Source organism: Lissotriton helveticus (genome assembly GCF_964261635.1).
Source record: "Lissotriton helveticus chromosome 1_1 unlocalized genomic scaffold, aLisHel1.1 SUPER_1_unloc_10, whole genome shotgun sequence".
NCBI classification, from domain to species: Eukaryota; Metazoa; Chordata; class Amphibia; order Caudata; family Salamandridae; genus Lissotriton; species Lissotriton helveticus.
The window spans coordinates 1,698,775-1,716,243 of record NW_027611649.1 but is presented as its reverse complement, the minus strand read 5'-3'; the positions used below and the strand labels follow the sequence as shown (position 1 = coordinate 1,716,243).

At 50.3% G+C, this 17,469-nt stretch overlaps 1 protein-coding gene across 1 annotated transcript in view; it reads right to left on the bottom strand.

Annotated features, from left to right (window-relative positions):
• The window catches only part of LOC144805440 (uncharacterized), a 947,065-nt gene that overhangs the window by 914,010 nt on the left and 15,586 nt on the right, over positions 1 to 17,469 (bottom strand). Inside the window, 2 exon segments of the mRNA XM_078671992.1 lie at positions 2,223 to 2,292; positions 7,113 to 7,181. The gene's annotated coding sequence lies outside the window, so the exon portion shown is untranslated.

The window sequence follows — 17,469 nt, the reverse complement described above, 5'->3', positions numbered from 1 at the left end:
GACGAGCAAGAGGAGCGGAGCCTGGGACGACTGCCCAGGTTTGTTTTGTGACCGGTTCCCGCTCCCGAAGGTTTCTCCCACTTCACCCGCGTTCTGCTATACGGGTGCTTTAAGTTCTATGGATCTGCTGAGGGGGCAGGAACGGCAGCTGCCGGCACCGCGGCTGCTGCAGGGGTCAAAGGAGCCTTGGTCTGCGGTGCTGCTCGTGCGGCGGCTGCAGCAGGGCACAGAGGCACAGAGGAGAACAGAGGAGTCTTCACCTGCCGCCTGATTTTACGTATTTACTAAGCATTGAGCAGAGCAGAGCTGAGCCGAGGAGTGGAGGGAAGCGCCTACATCTGCCGTCTGTAGTGGGACTGGCTCAGGATCCCGCTTTTGCTCCTGAAGGATTGCCAGCATTCTCCCTTGTACTCTTGTCAGCGATGAATAGCAATGAACAAGCAATGAACAGTGAGTGGTGAGTGACAAGTGGCAAGAGGTGTTTGGCGTGTGGCGAGTAGTTAGTCACACATTCTAGCAGGTCACAGTGTGCCTGAAAAAACAACCCAGACTGTGTTGAGATATTTTTTATTGGCCAAGGATATTCGCCAATGTAGATAAATACTGCAGGGAGTGTGAAATATGTCAGAAGAAGGACCCCAAAACCCCCCTGCCGTTCCCTTACAACCTCTACCAATCATCGATAACCCCTTTGAGAGGATAAGTATGGATTTACTGGGTCCTCTCCCAAAATCGAAAAAATGATATATCTATATACTGGTTATTGTCGATTACGCAACTCGATACCCAGAAGCAGTTCCCCTACGAACACCAAGCATGAAAAAAACATCAGTGAAAAGTTACTAGAACTGTTTTCGAGGGTAGGATTTCCCACAGAAATTTTGACAGACCATGGTACCCCCTTTGTTTCTCGTTTAATGAAACAAGTCTGTAAAACCTTGAAAATTACCCAAATAAGAACATCGGCTTATTACCCTCAGACAGAGGGTCTGTGCAAGCGATATAACGCCACCGTCAAGCTAACCATGAAGAAAATGCTACCCACCGAAGGGAAAGAATGGGACATGTTGTTGCCACTCGCCCTCTTTGTTATTTGAAGCCAGGTTTAGAGAAGCTTGTGTTGTTCTCCCTTTGTACTTCTTTATGGGAGACAGCCACAAACCTTGCTAGAAATGACAAGAGAAGACTGGGAACAAGAGAAACAAGAAGACACACAACACCCTCTAGAATACACCCAAAGCCTAAGACACCGCATACAGAAACGGCGAGATTTTGCTCACGACAACCTAGAAAAAGCTCAAAGAAGCTAGCAGATGTCTTGCAATAAAGGAAAGAGGTGACAGCAGTTACAAGTTCATGAGTAGGTGCTCCTACTCCTACCTTCCTCTATACGCCAAAAAAGGGCAGAATTGAAGGGACCATATGTAGTTGTTGAAAGGATAGGCCTCACTACTTACCGGTTACGCCTTTCCTCAACCAAAACCCAGATATATCACATAAATCTACTAAAGAAATTGTTGGGACCCCTCCCCATAGACACCCATTACGTTTTGTCTGACTAAAAACCCATTCTTTCAACATTAACTCAATTGCTCATAAACGAACATCTAAAAGAGGAACAAAAAGTGTCTCTTCAGACCCCCTTAGAGTCCTTCTCCTCCATCTTTTCCGACCTCCCGGGAAAAACAACAATCGTCGAGCATGCAATTGTTACACCACCAAATGAAGTAATAAAACAACGCCCCAACAGAATACCATGCGCTAGGCGGGACGCGGTTCCTGCCGCAATAGAGAGCATGTTATAACTAGGAGTCATAAAACCTTCCAGCAGTAACTGGTCCTCCCCCATTGTCATAGTTCTGAAACCGGATGGTTCCATCTGTTTTTGTATAGACTTCCGCTCAGTCAATGCCATGTCGAAATTTGTTCTCGTCACCACGCCACGGCCCCGGAGGGACTTTGCTCTTCCAGCTGCATGGGCGTCTACGGGGCTTTTGGAAAGGGGCTGAGTCAGAGAGGGACGGGCAGAGAGGCAGAGGGGTGAAAGGGACCCAGGGTAAAGGAAATAAGTGAGACGGAAAAAAAAGACAAAAGCAGAAATCATCAGCTACTCTTTTTCTTTTGGTTACTCCAACCTCTAGCCCCTCCCTTCACATTTATGCATAGCTATTATTTATTCCTCACATCCTCCCGTGACTAAACCAGAAAGCAAAAACACTTACCTGAGCCTTTTCCTTCTGTCCAAGGGATGACGGCGGCCTAGGCTCACCTAAGGGACTGAAGTGGAAGACCCTGTGGGAAAGAAAAATACAAAAGAGACAATCAATCATTGTGATTTCCTGCAATACTAATAAAAAGTGTACACCAAGAAATTATTCAATGCAGTGAGCTCCTTCTCTACCTACTCTTCCACAATGGGGAGCATCCAAACTCTCCCTCCAGGCAATGGGAGACAGAGACAAACACACACACACACACACACACACAGGAAAGCATCGTAAGAAAACGCCTGATACAGTTTTTATATGCTGGCATATGTACATCGATTTAGAAAGATGTTGGAACTATTTATTTTGTTCAATGTGGTTATACTGCTAATTACTTTTATCACCTCTTTCCTCACCGGCAGAACCCAGAGAGTCCGCCTCCCCCTTTCCGATCCAAAGCCATCACAATCACCTGCGGCGTACCCCAAGGATCATCCCTCAGCCCTACCCTTTTCAATATCTTAATGGCACCACTCGCCAACATCATCCAAGCACACCACCTCAACATCATCTCGTACACTGATGATACCCAGCGGATCCTCTCCCTCACCAAGGACCTGGCCACCACCAAATCCAACCTCCAATGAAGGCTGTTGCAGACTGGATGAAGACTAGCCGGCTGAAACTGAACTCGGACAAGACAGGAGGTCCTCATCCTCAGATCCACCCCGTCCGCATGGGATGACTCCTGGTGGCCGGCTATGCTGGGAGCTGCCCTGATACCCACCAACTTCACATGCAACCTGGGGTTCATTGTGGACTCCACGCTCTCTATGGCCCAGCAAGTTAATGCTGTTTCCTCTTCCTGCTTCAACACCATCCGCATGCTCTGAAAGATCTACAGATGGATCCCCACCAAAACCAGAAGGACGGTCACCCAAGCAATCGTCAGCAGCAAGCTGGACTATGGCAACGCCCTCTACGCAGGAACCACGGCCACACTCCAGAAGAGACTCCAATGCCTACAAAACGCCTCTGCACGCCTCATCGTCGTACTCCCTCTCAACAGTCACATCACCGCCCACCTGAGAAACCTGCACTGGCTCCCGGTCAAGAAGAGGATCACCTTCAAGCTCCTCACCCACTGTACAGCAGCACTCTGCAGCACCACTGTACAGCAGCACTCTGCAGCACCACTGTACAGCACCACACTGCAGCACCACTCTGCAGCACCACTCTACAGTACCCCTTTACAGCACCAATCTAAACAACCACTCTGCAGCACCACTCTGCAGCACTACTCTGCAGCACCACTCTACAGTACCAATATAAACCACCACTGTACAGCACCACACTGCAGCACCACTCTGCAGCACCACTCTAGAGTACCCCTTTACAACACCAATATAAACCACCACTCTGCAGCACCCCCTGCACCACCACTGTACAGCACCACTGTGCAGCACCACTCTACAGCACCACACTACAGCACCACTGTGGTTGTGTGTGGTTGTGTGTGGGTGTGTGTGTGGTTTTGTGTATGTGTGGTTGTGTGTGTATTTGTGGTTGTGTGTGTGGTTGTGTGTGGTTGTGTGTGGGTGTGGTTGGGTGTGTGTGGTTGAGTATGGTTGTGTGGGGATGTGGTTGTATGTGGTTGTGCGTGTATTTGTGGTTGTGTGTGGGCGTGGTTGTGTGTGTGGTTGTGTGTGGGTGTGGTTGTGTGTGGTTGTGTGTGGGTGTGTGTGTGTGGTTGTGAGTGTGGTTGGGTGTGGCTGTGGTTATGTGTGTGTGTAGTTGTGTGTGTGTATGGTTGTGATTGTATAAGGTTGTGGGTGTGGTTGTGGTGGATGTGGTTGTGTGTGTGTGTGTGTGTGTGTGTATGTGTGTGGTTGTTTGTGTGGTTGTTTGTGTGGTTGCCTAAGGGCAAACTGCCCCTTCGGAGAATGACTGGAATGACTAGCTGGGGGTGGCAGTTAGAAACACTGGGCTTGGACTGGTCTGTGTGCACCTTTTTCCTTTTATAAAATGCAGAAAAAGATCTTTTGGGGGAACACCAGCCTCTTGGAAGAGACTACTTCTTTATTAGTTAAGATCTGGCAAGAGGACTTATTTATCCCTTTCGCTCAAGAAAACACACCCCCCAGCTCCCCAGCACTCTTTCCATCCCTGCCTCTTTGCAACATTTTTTCCTAATGCGTACACAAAATATGGAATTTGACTTTCTGCTAATCACAGTTGTTTATATTCCTACCATGAATAAGCCCCAGCAGCAATCTGCACTTTTGTTAGCTAAGAAGTTTCAATGTGTCACCTTGGGAAAAACTGAAAATGTATTTAACATGGACCCCATTTTACAAGGAAGAATGACCATCAGATTTTTTTTGTTCTTAGGGTGTATCCATTTCTGGTACTAACATTACTTGTCTTAAATCTCTCACCTCCAATTGAACTGACCTTTTACCCAGTTCTCTCTTGCCAGAAGTGTTTAGGGGATTCCCAACGGTTCCCTCTGCCACTTCCTCTGCTTGCTCCACGTCCTCTCATCGAACTCAACTATTCCTTCTCTTTTCCAGAGGATTCCTTCATGGCCAGACCTGGGGGATTGGATGGGGAGAAGCAACCAGCTCTCTGCAGCTGACCGACTCCGATCGAGCCTCAAACAATGAACGAAGCTTCACCATGAAAAAGTCAGCACCTGCAACACTCCTCAGGCTTTGGAGCATACCCATGACTCTCAATTCTATAGACCCGGCCCTGAGAAATAGTTGCTTGTGCTTAGCACCTGAAAGCACTGGCACAAATTAAGCACTGGCATGGAGAAAAAGACACTCATCCGCTGCGTTCATGGAGACATCAGAACCTATCCAATAGCCGAAATACCCATCAAGTTACCCAATGACAGTACTCTACTGGTCAGGGTAGGAGTATTGGACAACCTACCCGAACAACTCAGTTTGGACACAGACTATCCAGAATTCATCTTGTTGCTCAAAAGCACACTGAGGGACACTCCTACACACCCTTGTACGCTGCTCAGACAACCCCCTTGGCTTTCGGACCGGTCATTTCAGTATGCTCAATTCAAAGACCCCACCCACCAGAATGCCTGGCAACAAGCGCAGAACCCAGTGATACCGTCCTCATTCCCCTCATATGCAGGATAGGAAAACAAGATGATCCCCACAGTTAGTGGTTCTCAAGAGAGTTCGCTATCAAATATTATTTTTTGCCCAGTCACACATTCTAGCAGGTCACAGTGTGCCTGAAAAAACAACCCAGACTGTGTTGAGATATTTTTTATTGGCCAGGGATATTCACCAATGTAGATAAATACTGCAGGGAGTGTGAAATATGTCAGAAGAAGGACCTCAAAACCCCCCTGCCTTACAACCTCTACCAATCATCGATAACCCCTTTGAGAGGATAAGTATGGATTTACTAGGTCCTCTCCCAAAATCGAAAAAAATATATATCTATATACTGGTTATTGTTGATTACGCAACTCGATACCTAGAAGAATTTCCCCTACGAACACCAAGCACGAAAAAAACATCAGTTAAAAGTTACTAGAACTGTTTTCGAGGGTAGGATTTCCCACAGAGATTTTGACAGACCAGGGTACCCCCTTTGTATCTCGTTTAATGAAACAAGTGTGGAAAACCTTGAAAATTACCCAAATAAGAACATCGGCTTATTACCCTCAGACAGAGGGTCTGTGCAAGTGATATAACGCCACCTTCAAGCTAACCATGAAGAAAATGCTAACCACCAAAGGGAAAGAATAGGACATGTTGTTCCCACTCGCCCTCTTTGTTATTTGAAGCCAGGTTTAGAGAAGCTTGGGTTGTTCTCCCTTTGTACTTCTTTATGGGAGACAGTCACAAACCTTGCTAGAAATGACAAGAGAAGACTGGGAACAAGAGAAACAAGGAGACACACAACACCCTCTAGAATACACCCAAAGCCTAAGAAACCGCATACAGAAACGGCGAGCTTTTGCTCACGACAACTTAGAAAAAGCTCAAAGAAGCTAGCAGATGTCTTGCAATAAAGGAAAGAGGTGACAGCAGTTACAAGTCCATGACTAGGTGCTCCTCCTCTTACCTTCCCCAATACGCCAAAACAGGCCTCACTACTTACCGGTTACGCCTTTCCTCAACCAAAACCCAGATATACCACATAAATCTACTAAAGAAATTGTTGGGACCCCTCCCCAAAGACACCCATTATGTTTTGTCTGACTAAAAACCCATTCCTTCAAAATTGACTAAATTGCTCATAAACGAACATCTAACAGAGGAACAAAAAGTGTCTCTTCAGACCCTCTTAGAGTCCTTCTCCTCCATCTTTTCCGACCTCCCAGGTAAAACAACAATCGTCGAGCATGCCATTGTTACCCCACCAAATGAAGTAATAAAACAACGCCCCTACAGAATACCATGTGCTAGGCGGGACGCAGTTCCTGCCGCAATAGAGAGTACGTTACAACTAGGAGTCATAAAACCTTCCAGCAGTAACTGGTCCTCCCCCATGGTCATAGTTCTGAAACCGGATGGTTCCATCTGTTTTTGTATAGACTTCCGATCAGTCAATGCCATCTCGAAATTTGAACTCGTCACCACACCACGGCCCCGGAGGGACTTTGCTCTTCCAGGTGATTGGGCGTCTACGGGGCTTTTGGAAAGGGGCTGAGTCAGAGAGGGACGGGCGGAGAGGCAGAGGGATAAAAGGGACCCAGGGTAAAGGAAATAAGTGAGATGGAAAAGAAAGACAAAAGCAGAAATCATCGGCTACTCTTTTTCTTTTGGTTACTCCAACCTCTAGCCCCTCCCTTTACATTTATGCATAGCTATTATTTATTCCTCACATCCTCCCTTGACTAAACCAGAAAGCAAAAACACTTACCTGTGCCTTTTCCTTCTGTCCGAGAGACGACGGCAGCCGAGGCTCACCTAAGGGACTGAAGTGGAAGACCTTGTGGGAAAGAAGAATACAAAAGAGACAATCAAACATTGTGATTTCCTGCAATACTAATAAAAACTCTCCTCAAGGGAATGGGAGACAGAGACAAACACACACACACACACACACACACACACACACACAGGAAAGCATGGTAGGAAAACGCCTGATACTGTTTTTATATGCTGGCATATTAACATTGTTTTAGAAAAATGGAGGAACTATTTATTTTGTTCAATGTGCTTAAACTGCTAATTACTTTTATCACCTCTTTCCTCACCGGCAGAACCCAGAGAGTCCGCCTCCCCCTTACAAATCCAAAGCCACCACGATCACCTGCGGCATACCCCAAGGATCGTCCCTCAGCCTTACCCTTTTCAATATCTACATGGCACTGCACACCAACATCATCCGAGCACACCACCTCAACATCATCTCGTACACTGACGATAACCAGCGGATCCTCTCCCTCACCAAGGTCCTGGCCACCACCAAATCCAACCTCCAAAAAGGAATGAAGGCTGTTGCAAACTGGATGAAGACTAGCCGGCTGAAACTGAACTCGGACAAGACAGGAGTCTTGTCCGAGTTCAGAATAGAAATAGAAGCGGGCAAGGACACAGCCCTGCTTTAGCCCGTGGTTGGTGCTGATCTTTTTCGTGGCTGATTCACAGGAAAGTTTGACTCTTACCCATGTTTGGGTGTACAGTGATCTGATTGCTTGAAGGAGTTTCGGACAGATGTTCCAGGCAGCCAGTTTCTTCCATAGAGTATTTCGATCTACACCGTCAAAGGCTGCTGTGTAGTCGATGAAGCAAGCGAAAAGAGGCTGGTCGCCCTGAGCCATTGATTGTTGTATTAAGTATGATAGGGCAATAATGTTATCTATGGTGAGGCCTCCCGGGCGGAATCCTGTTTGATAGAAGGGAAGCAAGTTCTCCTTGGTGACCCAGTCTGTTAATTCCATAAGGAGAGAACTTGCGTATGCCTTGCCCTCCACGTCCAATAAGGCAATCATTCGGTAGTTCTTAGGGTCTGTGCTTGGCCCTTTTTTGTAGATTGGATGCATTAGAGATCCTCTCCACGAGTCTGGGACATCCATCAGGAGCAAGACCACTGACTCTTTGTCAGTGAAATTGCTCACCCACCCTCGCAGCTCCACCCTTAAGTGAGGTGCCCCTGCCTCTGCACTCTTGAGTGTTGGTGATCGAGACCCTCCTCCACCCGCAGGTTTCCCTGCGCCTCATCCCTGGTGGTCCAGTGGACCTCTGCCTCCTTTCTCTCACTCTGCTCCTTCACTCGGTTTTCTACTCTTTCTATCTTTCACCTTTCTGCGCCTTTCTGCATCTCTGCTCTTTTGTGCCTTATTTCTGCCCGTTTTCCCTTTCTCTCCCTCTGCTCCTTCACTCGTTTTCTCTCATTTTTCTACCCTTTCTATCTTTCACCTTTCTGCACCTCTGCTCTTTTGTGCCTTATTTCTGCTTATTTTCCCTTTTTCTTTATCCCTTCTTTCCTCCCTTTACCTTTCCCCGCCGCTGCTGCCCCCGCGGCCACTCCCCCCCCAGCACGACCGGCCCAATCCAGCTCCCCTCCCCGCTCCCGCCTCCCAGCTGTCCAGCCCTCCCCGACCCCTACTTAATGGCGGGCGCGCCGCTGGTGCACGAAGGCGCGTCAAAGGCAAGCAGGTCTGCGCCCGTCTGCGACCCGTCCGTGACCAGCACCAGGAACCCTGGACCTCCGCCCCGACAACGCTACGACCCAGCAGCACTCCACGCACTCAACCCAGGCTGCAACAACAACTGCAAGCTAGCATCACCAGCCGACACCCATGGACCCTTCAGCTGTCACCCTTGCCGGCACACCTGCAGCACCGCCAAGAACACGGATCCAGCACAACCCGCCCACAAGAACACAACCGAACCGAAGACCCTGCAATGCATCCTCCTCAACGTCCGATCCCTCCACAAACACGCCACAGAAATCTGGGACCTACTTGACAGCACCACCCCGGACGTAGCATTCTTCACCGAAACCTGGACCAACACCACCTCGGGACCGGACATCGCCATCGCCATCCCCCAAGGATACAAGATCTCCAGGAAGGACCGCCCCACCCACCCAGGAGGAGGAATCGCCATCGTCCACAAATCCAGCCTCCGCCTGAGCACACTCCCTGACGAGTCCACAGAACTGATGGAACACCTTCACTTCAAGATACTGGCCAGCCCCACCGCCGCCCTCCGAGGAACCCTCATCTACCGACTCCCTGGACCCCGCGGACCCTTCGCCAACTCCATCACGGACATTATCTCCCCGCAGGCCATCGCATCCACCAACTACACCCTGCTGGGAGACCTCAACTTCCACCTCGACAATCAACTGGACCCCAACACCACATGCCTCCTGGACAACCTCCACAACATTGGACTCCGCCAGATCGTGACCGAGCCCACGCACTCAGCAGGACACACCCTCGACCCCCTCTTCACTACAGGAAACTCCATCACCTTCAGTCACACCACCGAACTCCCATGGACCAACCATCGTTGCGTCCACTTCACCTTCAGAACACCCACCATCCACAAACACCAGCACCTGCTTCCACAAAGAAACTGGACCAAAATCACCGACGACCAGCTCACCTCCTCACTCAACAACTCCACCCCAACCATCGCGGAAAACGACGACCCGAACACCGCAGCCCGAACCCTGCATAGATGGATCTCGGACAGCACCGACACCATAGCCCCCCTCAAGAAAAACAACAATACCCGTGCCAAGAAAGCCAGATGGTTTACCACCGAACTTCGAGAATCCAGGCGCACATGCCGCCACCTCGAAAAGGCCTGGAGAAACACCAAATCCACAGAAGCCCACAACAACTTCAGAGCCGCCACCAACGCCTACCATCAACTCATCAGAGAAATGAGGAAAAAAGCGATTGAAGATAGAATCTCCACCCATGCACACAACAGCAAGGAACTCTTCAGCATCATCAAGGAGTTCGCCCAACCCACCAGCGAGTCTACCGACATCCCTCCCTCACAAGACCTCTGCGACAAACTCAGCACCTTTTTCCACCACAAAATCAAGAGCATCTACGACAACTTCGACGAAGACAACCAACACACTGAACCCTCACCAACCACCCCCGACACCCGGAAACCAGCGATTGATGACTGGACAGCCCTCACCACCGAAGACACGCTGTAGACAATGAAGTCAATCCACTCAGGGGCCCCCACGGATCCCTGCCCCCACCACATCTTCAACAGAGCCGCCGACACCATCGCACCCATGCTCCGCCACACCATCAACCGCTCCCTGGCGACTGCCTCGTTCCCCGACGACTGGAAACACGCCGAGGTGAGCCCCCTCCTAAAGAAACCCTCAGCGGACCCCACCGACCTCAAAAACTACAGACCCATCTCCCTGCTCCCGTTCCCAGCGAAAGTCATTGAGAAAGCCATCAACAGCCAACTCGCCACATTCATTGAAGAACACAACATCCTCGACTCCTCCCAATCCGGCTTCAGAAAAAACCACAGTACGGAAACCGCCCTCCTCGCCGCAACAGACGACATCCGCACCTTACTGGACAAAGGAGAAACAGTAGCCCTCATCCTCCTCGACCTATCAGCGGCGTTCGACACAGTCTCCCACCGCACCCTAATACGCAGACTCTATGACGGAGGAATCCAGGACAAGGCCCTCGACTGGATCTGCTCCTTCCTCTCTGGCAGGACGCAGCGGGTCAGACTCCCCCATTCCTCTCGGACCCCACACCTACCACCTGCGGAGTCCCCCAGGGCTCCTCCCTCAGCCCGACACTCTTCAACGTCTATGTGGCTCCACTTGCCCACATCGTCAGAACCTATGGACTCAACATCGTGTCATACGCAGACGACACCCAGCTCATCCTCTCCCTATCCAACGAGCCCAACACCGCCAGACGCAACTTTCGAGAAGGCATGGAAGCCGTCGCCAAATGGATGAAAAACAGCTACCTACAACTAAACACCAACAAAACAGAAGTACTCATCATGGGCCCAAACCCCAACACCTGGAGCGACACCTGGTGGCCCACCGCCCTCGGAAACCCGCCAACCCCCACAGACCACCCACGCAACCTGGGAATCATCCTGGACTCCGAGCTCAAAATGGAACGCCAGATCAACTCTGTCTCATCTTCCTGCGTCCACACCCTCCGCCTCCTTCGTAAGACCTTCAAATGGATCCCCCTCGAACACCGAAAGACAGTCACTCACGCCCTGGTCACCAGCAGACTCGACTACGGCAACGCACTCTACGCCGGAATAAACAAAAACCTCATCCGCAAGCTACAGAACATCCAGAACGCCGCCGCAAGACTGGTCCTCAACCTGCCAAAACACTGCCACATCTCCCAGCACCTGCGCACACTCCACTGGCTCCCCTTCGAGGCGAGAATCACCTTTAAGATGCTCACCCACGCACACAAGGCCCTCCATGGCACCGGACCAGCATACCTGAACAGCCGACTCAAATTCCACGCACCCCAAAGGACCCTACAATCAGCCCAGCTCTCCTATGCCGTGGTCCCCCGCACCAGAAAGACCAGATCTGGAGGCCGCTCCTTCTCCTTCCTCACTGCCAAAGCATGGACCGCCCTTCCGCTCCACCTCAGACAGACAACATCGCTCCCCATCTTCGCAAGAAACCTCAAAACCTGGCTCTTCGACAGACCCCCTCCTTGATGGAATGGAACCTGCACCCCCCCACCCCTAGCGCCTTGAGACCCTTACGGGTGAGTAGTCGCGCTTTAACAAACCCCTGATTGATTGATTGATCAGGAGTCTACACTCTGCATACAGCTGGCCCAGGTTCTCTGCCCAAAAGTCGATGTCCTCCCTGAAGAGGGAGCCTGGCAGACCATTTGGTCCGGGGGCCCCATTGTGGCGTATTTTTTTCAAAATTGCCCTCAAAGCCTTTCTTTCAGCAGGTGTAGCGTTAGCTGAAGGGGACGTGGGTTCAGTCATTTCTTCGTTTGGGTGGTCTTCCAGGGCTGTTCTCTTGCTTGAGTTTTTCACTGGGGCGTTGGTGTAGAGAGTTTTTACGTGGGCTATCCAAGTACTAGCATCAAGTGGGTTCTCCGTGTTGCAAGTTCCATGGGTAAGCTTATTTAAGTATTGCCAAAATTCTTGGGTCTTACTAGGGGCAAGCAGCTCGAAGATCTTCAACCATTTTTGCTCAGTTACTTCGCGTTTTACATGCCAAACAGCTTTTGCGTGAGTTTTGGCCGACCTATTGGCTATGCCGATGCTTGTTAATGTATGTTGAATATCTAATTAACTATAGTACAATGTAAACAAGCATTGGTAAATCATCATTGCTGCACTAGCGCAGGTCGCGCTGCCAGCGAGCCACGATTTTTAAAACTTACCTTTAGAGTATTTTTGTTGTTCCTGATTTGATTCTTCCCCTGATTTTAATTCTATCCTTGTGACTGGGCTGCCCCCATACTCGCATTTAATTTTGGAAGACGCACCGCCATTCGGCGGGTCCGGGTCCCGGGGCTGGATTCCTGTGGGCGCCATTTTAGATTGGGGTGAGTGTGTTGGAGCGCGGGCGCCATTTTGGAGCGTCCCGACGCTCGAGTTGTTCAGGGAGACGCCTATTTAAGGCGGACTCATCTATCCTCTCGCCCTGATCATCATTGCTGCACTAGCGCAGGTCGCGCTGCCAGCGAGCCACGATTTTTAAAACTTACCTTTAGAGTATTTTTGTTGTTCCTGATTTGATTCTTCCCCTGATTTTAATTCTATCCTTGTGACTGGGCTGCCCCCATACTCGCATTTAATTTTGGAAGACGCACCGCCATTCGGCGGGTCCGGGTCCCGGGGCTGGATTCCTGTGGGCGCCATTTTAGATTGGGGTGAGTGTGTTGGAGCGCGGGCGCCATTTTGGAGCGTCCCGACGCTCGAGTTGTTCAGGGAGACGCCTATTTAAGGCGGACTCATCTATCCTCTCGCCCTGATCATTATTGCTGCACTAGCGCAGGTCGCGCTGCCAGCGAGCCACGATTTTTAAAACTTACCTTTAGAGTATTTTTGTTGTTCCTGATTTGATTCTTCCCCTGATTTTAATTCTATCCTTGTGACTGGGCTGCCCCCATACTCGCATTTAATTTTGGAAGACGCACCGCCATTCGGCGGGTCCGGGTCCCGGGGCTGGATTCCTGTGGGCGCCATTTTAGATTGGGGTGAGTGTGTTGGAGCGCGGGCGCCATTTTGGAGCGTCCCGACGCTCGAGTTGTTCAGGGAGACGCCTATTTAAGGCGGACTCATCTATCCTCTCGCCCTGATCATCATTGCTGCACTAGCGCAGGTCGCGCTGCCAGCGAGCCACGATTTTTAAAACTTACCTTTAGAGTATTTTTGTTGTTCCTGATTTGATTCTTCCCCTGATTTTAATTCTATCCTTGTGACTGGGCTGCCCCCATACTCGCATTTAATTTTGGAAGACGCACCGCCATTCGGCGGGTCCGGGTCCCGGGGCTGGATTCCTGTGGGCGCCATTTTAGATTGGGGTGAGTGTGTTGGAGCGCGGGCGCCATTTTGGAGCGTCCCGACGCTCGAGTTGTTCAGGGAGACGCCTATTTAAAGTCGTCCTCTCCCGCGCAGCGGGAACGCGCAGTGGGACGCCGTCGCGTAGCCGGAGTCGTGCCAGAGTCCTGCCCGTCTGCGCTCGTCCGCGTCGAGGTAGCGGGTGCGGGCTATGGACTCTGGATCCCTCCCTTATTAGCAGCCTGTTTACCATGGCGGCGCTCAGATACGATCGCGCGGCTCTCATTTCCATAAGAGATAGCTTTCGGGTCTGTAATCATGACCCTCTACCCCCTCTTTCAGGACCCTATGAGTGTACCTGCGGTTTTTTCTTTCTGACCTCTCCCACGGGAGTTCGTCCAGTTAATAGGACGGTTCGGGGTACGTATACCGAATGGTCCGGTCAAGCACTTAATATATGGAGCTTGAATGTAAGATCTTTGGTTAAACACCATCAGTCTCTACGGGATATGATTGACGCGGATCTTCCCGATATCATCTTCTTGACCGAAACTTGGCTACAGGACGCGGACACTGCTATTATTAACCTGGCTTTCCCCTCTACCTATACGGTGTCCATCTTAAACCGCTCGACGAGGGGAGGTGGTATAGCCATGGCGACTAAGTCCTGTTTCCCGACTGAGTGGAAGGCCTTGGACCTCCCTATGTGTGAAAGCGCATCGTTTAAGGTGAAGGTCAGTCATCAATTCACCTTTAGCGGTGTGCTTATCTATCGTCCTCCTGGGAATGACACTGCTTTTAAAGCTGCCCTTGTGGATGTGGCCAGTTCCTTGACTGCAACATGCTCTAACTTTAATATAGTAGGTGACCTAAATATACATCTGGATCAGTCGTCATCTCCCTCCATCAGCTCCTTGCTGGCGGATTTAGAAGCGTTGCAGCTTGACCAACTGGTCACCTCCCCCACCCACATAGGAGGACATATACTGGACCCTTTTTTTACCACCTTAGCTCGGGCTACATCAGCTGACCCGACGGTGGTGGGTTGGACTGACCATCTACTGGTTAAAGTGTCATGTCCTCTCGACACCCCTCAATTGAAACCTGCAGGCAAACAGAGTTTAAAGCGCAATTGGCGTAAACTTAAGCTGGAGGAGTTTGTCAGGATATTGGAGTCCCATCCCCTAGGCAAACTGCAGAATGTAGAACAGGGCTATGAACAATTCTGCAACTGGGTTCTTATTGCCCTCGACTCTCTTATACCCTTGCATTGGGCAAAATGTCATGCGAAAACCCGTAGCCCTTGGTATAATGAGACTCTTGCCGAGCTTAAGAGAACCTGCCGGCAAGCTGAGAGGGCTTGGAGAAAGGCTTTTGATCCCATGTTAAAATCGTTGTACTTTGCCCAGCTTAAGTCCTACCACAGAGCTATCTGTCAAACCCGGGCTGCATATTACGCGGCTGAGTTTTCCAACAGCCCCAACCCCTCCAAGTTGATCTTCAAGGTACTTAAAGACCTGATGGGGAAACGGGTCACCTCGCAAGAAATCTGTACGGACTCGCACTGTGAAAGCTTGGCATCCTTTTTCGTCGAGAAAGTACAGAAAATCTACCGAGGATTTGTACCAGCTGCCCCCGGGGACGCTCTTAGCGATGTAGAGGTCCTGGTGTCTGAAACCCTGTCAACCCTGCCGATTATGTCCAATGAGGTATTCGGCACTTTGAGCCTCAAAGTTAAATCAGGCTCTCCTTTAGACCCTCTGAAGCCAGAGCATTTCGCCTCTCTCCCGCCCCTTTGTCGAGAGCCCATTTTGGAGTTGATCAATCTCTCCCTCAGCGAGGGCGTGGTTCCGTTATCCTGGAAGCAGGCTGTGGTCAAGCCCATTTTGAAGAAGCCTAATGCTGACCCCTTGCTACCGGAGAATTATCGGCCCATCTCCCTCCTGCCTTGGACCGCCAAGGTCACTGAGGCACACGTGAATACCACTCTGTCTGCCCACCTCTCGCGCAACAATATCTTAGACGAGAGTCAAAATGGGTTTCGTGCTCAACATAGCACTGAAACGGCTCTGCTCTTTATGATCGAGCATTTGCGGACAGTGCTAGATGTGGGGCAGACCGCGGCGCTCCTATTGTTAGATCTGAGCGCCGCGTTTGACACGGTGTCTCATGACATTTTGTTAAGGCGGTTGAGGGAAGTGGGGATCGTCGGGAAGGCTCTTGACTGGTTCCGCTCATTCCTCTCGGACCGGTTTTTTAAAGTAGCTATTCCACCTGGCCAGTCCTCGTACCATTCTCTGGAACTGGGAGTCCCTCAGGGCTCTGCCCTCAGTCCCACATTATTCAACTTGTATGTGAAACCGCTGGCTGCTGTCGTCAGGCAATATGGTCTTACGATGACATCGTATGCCGACGACACGCAGCTGGCGGTGACACTTAGTGGGAACCCTGAGGTGACTGCGCCCAGATTCCAGGCAGGACTGATAGCCGTGGCTAGCTGGATGCGTAACAACTGCTTACAGCTTAACGCCAAGAAAACCGAGGTCCTGATTGTGGGGAAGCAGGCGGAACTCTGGGGAGACCAGTGGTGGCCTCTCGAACTGGGAGCGATGCCCATTCCAGTGGACGAAGTCAAAAATCTGGGTGTATGGCTGGACTCGAACCTCTCTTTCACCAGCCATACAAAGAAGACAGCAGCTACCTGCTATGGCATTCTGCGAGGACTTAGACCTGTCCTCAAATTCTTCGACCCTCCCACACGTCAACTGGTGGTGCAGGCCTCTATCCTCTCACGGATAGACTACGGGAGTGCCCTGCTCCTTGGAGTCAACCAGGCTGAGGCGACTAGGCTTCAGAGGGTGCAGAACGCCGCTGCACGGGCGATGCTCTGTCTCTCCTGTCTTGGCCTCTCTGCACTGGCTTCCGGTCAGACAGAGAATCAAATTTAAGGCTCTCTGTCTGACATTCAAGATCCTAAAGCTTTCTTCTCCCCCGGCCTTGACAGGCCTTATTTCTTCTTATGTCCCCACGCGATCCCTTAGATCCGAGGCCCAGCATCTGGTGAATAAGCCTAGGTTCAGGCTTAGTAGGATGGGAGGTCGTTCCTTCCGTGTGATGGCGGCGGATCTATGGAATTCCCTTCCTGTTCACATTCGCGCCCTCAATAGCCTGACCCTCTTTAGACGGGCCATCAAAACCCACCTGTTCATCTCTGTCGGCTAATATTCCCTTTTTCGGCTCTGATCTGTTATGTTGCTGCATATGATCAGGCGCCAGGACGCCCCTTCGCTGGGGCAGCTGTTGCGCCTAATAAATGTTATTAACATAACATAACATAACATTAGGTTTCTCCTATCTGATTAGTAATTTTTTTTAAAGTTTTTGCTTGGTGAGCAGTTCTGTAATATAATTTAAATGAACTTTGAAAAAGCATTATGACTTGTTTGAGAAAGGTAAATAATGAAAGGTAATGTGTGCAGTTCTATGCAGGGAAGAATACTAGTTATCAGTGGTGTAAGTTACAAAGAAGAGACCACGAGCAGAAGAATGGGAAACTGCTATGTGTCTGTATGTCTTGTGTGACGTAATTCATTTCTGGCAGGTTCACTTTCCCAGACCATTGAGAGTGCACTATGGCGCTGCGGGGACTGTACGGATCTGATATGAATGCACTTTCTTTTCTTAAGTCACAAATTTATGAAACAGTTCAGAGTCTGGAAAACACTGTACAGCCCATTGCCCTGAATGTTTACTCT